We start from the raw sequence: 6,075 nt of genomic DNA on the forward strand, positions 1-6,075 counted from the left end.
AGATGGAGAGAGCTTCCTGCACAACAGATCTGCAGATGCAGTGCTAAGACTACTGCCTATCATGCAACCCAATATCACCTCATTGTTTCCTTATGCTCCTCTAGCTCTCTGTCTATCCAGTACTTGACTTATACTTAAACTGCAATCTCTTTGGGGAAGTGACTTTTTTTTTGTTCATGTTTATACAGCACCTAGCACAATCTCCAGGACTCGGCCTCTTAGGCTATACTGCAATACAACTATAATAATGGTATTATTAATCAACTTGTAAGGGCATCCATGCATTTAAACTTGCCTCACCCTCTTAGACTAGGACAGCTTTAACCTAACCTGAGACACTGAAAGTGTTTTCATTTTGCTCCCTGGACTTCTACAATTGAGGTCCTAGCTAGCTCCCATTAAAACCAATGGCAAAACTCCCCTCGTGCTGCTAGATCAAGTCCTTGCTGAGCAGCAAATATCATCTCAACAGTGCTATACCTAGATAAAAAACATGGGGAGAAGTGAGGTGTCCATGACATAGAGTAGTTGGTTGAGAATAAGTCTTTCCACTATTTTGCCTGCAATAGTCAGAGATGCTTCTGCTTTGGAGAAGAAATAGTCAGTGTGGCTGCACCAGGGTAACAGAATGGAATCTGGATCCCCTGTGTCTCCTAAAGCCACTTCAAAATGGAACTAATCATTCTATCAACCTGCAGAGATTTATGACCAGACATATATAAATGGGTTCTAAATAGCCTTCTGTGCATTATCTGCAATTACACTTTCCATTTTGACAGGGCACCTATTAAGAAGCTTACAGGCACTCAGTGTAGCTAAGGAAGTTTGTTCCAAAGAGACAATTCAAAATCCTGTAATATTTACTTATAAAGGATGAAACTGATTGGAGGATATTTTGGAATATTTGTATATCCTCTAACAAGTTAGTTCTTTTTTTTTCCTCATGACCCCTTTTCTCAAAAGAGACACAATAGTCCAGGGCCTCTTTCTGTAATGTCATGGTACAGATCTGAATGGAAAAGAGAAATGTAATCCTACATGGTAGCAATGATGAATGTTGACAGCATACCAAGGCACTGAAACAGTTAAGCAATGCAATGATCTATTTATAGTCAGAGCAGGTTTCTGGAGAGCAGTGGTGCTTGGAAGTAACTTCAGCATCCAAGTCATGTGTTGTCATCCAAAGGCCGGACAGGTAAGTTTATTTTAATGAAAAATGTGATTAGCTTATAATGGGAATGTGATGGAAAAGCAAGGTACCACACATGGCATTTTTTTTCTAAAGAGCAGAGGAAATGTACAGACGTGGCTGTGTTTTAAGCATTCCAGTCAGAATCTACCCAGAAATAAAGGATCACACAAGCAACTCATTCATCAATGAGCAAATCGCAATGAAGAAATATACCTTGCAGTACTAGGATGTTTCAATACTTATTCTTCCCTGCTGCAAGAGCATGACCCAAAACCTATAACCCTTGGTGCTATACAGCAAATATATTGTACTCATTTGAATTCACTGGTACTATGAGCAAGTAAACAGTGACTTGAATTCACTGGTAATATGATGCTGAATCAGCAAGAGAACAGTTAGGCAATCTCTAGCACTCAGCACCCATTTAAGAAAAACGTGGGCACCAAAATCTTACTAACCCCTTCCCCCCCCCCAATTTATACATTGTTTTTTTTAAAGCCAGTATGGACTCAATGAAAATAAAAATTGAGCAAAAATGTGCAGTTATTTATAATGAAGACAGAGTTTGAAAAGGATGACCCTGGTTACAATGATTTGGGATACTGAACTTCAAAAGATTTTTGACCCATAATATTTGCTCTTTTGGTGGTCTTAAAAGAAAAGCCTTCTGCCAAGTTTGCCAGATCTCTCTTCTTTAAATTGAGGTCTATTATCTCAAGCAATTTCAGATGATCATAGATGCCTCAGGTATCCTACAGGGAAAGGGGTGGTCACTCAGTCAGACAAGATCTAGACTGTTTAGGACTTCACAGATCAAAACAAATATTTTAAAATCAGAACTCAATTGGTAGCCAATACATGGAGCATAGGTCTCTTCATTCCACCATTCTTAAAAACCACAGGCAATTGCATTCTGCACTACCTGCAATTTTCAGCTAGTTGGAAAGTAGAGATTGTACAGGAAAAATATGACCTAGAAAGGGTTAACAGTTCAGAGAGATGTGAATGTATATCTTATTTACTTTTTACATGTTTATTACCAACCCTCTACAAACTTAAAACTGAATCTTTTCAAGTCAATTTTTTTCTTCTGTATTATGTAAATGGTGCTTGTTGGCTAACATCCATCATTATGGCAACCTTTCAGGCTCTAGCTCTAGAAGACTTTCATGAATACTTTCTTCCACTCGAAGAAATAAGATTGTATTTAAACTGTTAAGTCCTCAAAGGTGGAAATGTTGCTGCACCAAAAGTATTTGATGGAAGGCCAAAGGCAGCATTCCATCACCAGCTGAAGGTAGCTCTTGGGGTTCTGTTGCCCCTAAGCAAACCACCAGATGTCCATCCTATCAACCCACATTCACCCTAGCAGCAATTAATAAAGGTTTTGCTACCATCCATTTTGCCTCTTTGGTAAGCCAGTCCTGCCACCAGCCGCTGAAGCCCTGATTAAAAATATAATAAGAAACCCCTGAACTACTCATATGATCCTCCCCAACTGCGAAGAGCACAAACAGATGCCCCCCAGTAGCCATCACTCTTCTGTTCACCAGCATTTGAAACATTATTGTGGTACTTAGGAGATCCAGGAAATCACATTTTAAGGATTATTTATAATTTGTGAGCCTACAAAGATGGCACAGCTTTATTAGTACTAGTTGCAGTTTGCTCTGCCATATTTGCTGAGGCTAATCATAGATTTGTCTAAAAAAACGCATCACACCAGCATAGCTAGAGCGATTTCTTGGTAGAATAGGGAAGGGAACAAATGTGCTTAAGTCAAACACAAGTTACTGGGCTCAAAACGGGTAGACTGAAATTTAATAGGCTTTAATATACAGAAGGCCAGAGTAGATGGTTTCTGGCCTCAAGTGTGATGAAATCTTTGAAGAGTTTAGGGGAAAGATGGAAAGGTATCAGTATAGTATCTTCCTTACCCAGAATGGGGGTGTTGGATAAAAATACATGTTTAGAATCCATGGTCTTAAACAAAAAAAGTAGATTGTCCCAGGCACTCCTCTATCCTACATTGCACTTGTTGATTTACTTAAACTTTCCTTTGCTGAGCAGATCCCCAGTTCTGGAGCAAAAGGGGTATCTTTGCACTGGTAGGGACACAGAGCCAGCATACCATGATGTTCTTTGGTTGCTGTGGCTTGGAAGCATTTATAGTTTAACTTGGTCATTCATTTCTACTTTTAATGCATCAATTTAGAAGTTTGACTGATGAATAATATACCGGGGGGAAAATATAAGTCAGATGCTGCTCATCTGTCAGGTACATAACTTTGAAACACTGATTGATGTTCCACAGCAGTTTCTCTGTATTGGAACAGAAGTAACAGAGGGTACAGTCAATGAGCCAAACAACCCTAGACTCCTAGCATGAAGGATGGAATGAAAGGGGAGTTCTGCCTCCAAATCTGAGGCTTGGATTTGTCCCTCTGTTCTATTTATAATATTAGCAATCCTGAAAGAAGGGTTTGTGTTCGTTGAAACTGATCAGGTGATTTAAATACATAGAAAGTTTCTAGTGAGATTTCATAAATTAATTTCAAATGAAACCACTGATTCCACTATATCAAAACAAAATTTAATATCAAAATATTTTCCCGTACTATGTACAATAAATATATTTACAATATTTGCCTAATTAAGGTAAACTGAGAAGATTTTTTACAAGTTAAAGTACATTTATTTATGCTTTTATCAGATTTTTCTTGCCAAGTATGTGTCAACCTGTAACTTGACCTAGTACTTAGAAGATAAATTATACAAAAGTCTCACAACTGTTCACCATAATATTTGAAACACTGAACTTGACACACTATAGATGCCTTTGCATGTCTACAATACTTCTTTCATCAATGGTAGAAGTATGCTCTTTGTAGCTGATACCAGAGAAATTCCCCAGATTCCACTTTGTATTCCTAATCTCCATTTTGTATCCCTAGCTTCCTTCTTGAATAAGCAGGAGTCACTTCATCACTGAGAAGCTGTAGATCACATACCATTGGATGCTTTAGGTCACATGACTGGTGCTGCAAGTAGAATGAGGTATGGCCTCAAAGTATTTCTGGGCTGAGCATGCCCAGTAGAATGTAGGTTACTTAATGTTGCATCTGAAGAAGTGGGCTTGTACCCACAAAAGCTTATGCCCAAATAAATCTGTTAGTCTTTAAGGTGCCACCGGACTCCTCAATGTTTTTGTGGTTACTAAGGTATGGCCACAAAGTAATGGAGATCTGGAGCATGGGAAGTAAAGTCAGATGAGGTAATCAGCATAAGGGTAGAGAGAGGTCAAACAGCTCCAGCCTGGGATGGTTTGGAGCAGCTTTGTCCAGTAGCTAAGAATGAGGTAATGTTTAGTAGTGAGCATGCTCAATAAACAGGAATGAGACAATGTTAGATTGTGAGCATGCTCAATAGAGGTCTGACAGTATCCAAAGCAATTGTACGGTCATGTCTATAATAAAAAAAATTAAGATGTATGGGGCAGGGAGCTGTCTTTCTTACTTTGTTAAATGCCCAGTATGCTTCTGAACTCTATAAAACTATTTAGATAAGCCAGCATCCCGAATGTCATGTGCTAGTCTGCATTATTTACTTCAAATTCTTCTGATCTTGATGTGATCATATATCAACCTTGCTCCCTGTATATTTTTCATTTTCCTAAATGTTGCTCACTGTGAAGTTTATTCCCAAAATCAGCAAATCTTGCTCTTGAGGGAATCAATAGGTCATTATACATACATAAAATTCACCTCAGTATATTCTCCCAGACAGCATATAAACTTCTCCATGTTTTACTTCCCTAATTATTCCGTTAAAAATAAAATTAAAAATGGGTATTACTGTTAAACTTCTCCCCATATTTGCATATGTAATCACAACTAACGGTAGCCAGAGATTTATTTGCCAAATTCCCAGAGGGGAGGAAACCACACATGGATTTTGAACCTATGGACTGCAAAACATAATCTTTTAATACATTTAGAAAATTATAACGCACACAAAATATGTAGAGGAAGGGAAAAATAGACAAAGTGTACAATCTAATATGAGAGATACCTATCCTTCCTTTCTGTACTGTCTGTATTTTAAAACTGCCTTCCAAAATAAAAATTGGCAAACAAAACTATATTTAGTGACAATTAAGGATGTAACAGGACACACTCCATCCAACCAAAACGTGAGCAAGGAAATAAAAAGTTAACAAGATAGTCCTTTCCACCTTCATATTGCCTCCAAAGCTATTGACAATGCACTCCAATATTCCATAAGGCTTTCACTTCCATCTCCAGCAGATACCCAAAAGCAAGACGTACACCCCTTTTAATATAAACTTTTAACAGTGACCTCCTATGCTTTTACATAAACAGATCAGCACATCTGATCATTACATATTCCACACATTTATAAAGTTATTCTGCCTTAACACTGCTGAGGTCACTGTTAAGATTTTGTATTAGAGTGGAAATCTAATGAAGCTGGGGTATGCATTACTTTTTTGGTATCTGTGGAGGATGGAAGAAAAAAATTTATTGAGTGCTAAAGTGCATTATCAACAGTGTGTGTATGTCTCTCTCTCTTTCTCAAATACAGCCTATGTATTATGTATGTATTCTGGAGTCAGCCCATGAGGAGCAACAATGTAGCCAAAGGGCATGGCCCAGAGTATTTTAGATTTCTTGTAAAAGGGGTACAAAGAAAAGAGACAATCCAGAAGGGAGGGAAAATCACCAAGAGGGAAGAATTTTAAACTCTTAAATCTTTCCTTATCAATTCATTTCCATGAAACCACCATGAAAAATTAAAACAGTGTTCAAAGCTTATATTTTATGTTCTGGTTTTTGTTATTTCAATAAGATTTTTACAAAATA

Source organism: Dermochelys coriacea, chromosome 4 (assembly GCF_009764565.3).
Source record: "Dermochelys coriacea isolate rDerCor1 chromosome 4, rDerCor1.pri.v4, whole genome shotgun sequence".
Classification (NCBI taxonomy): domain Eukaryota; kingdom Metazoa; phylum Chordata; order Testudines; family Dermochelyidae; genus Dermochelys; species Dermochelys coriacea.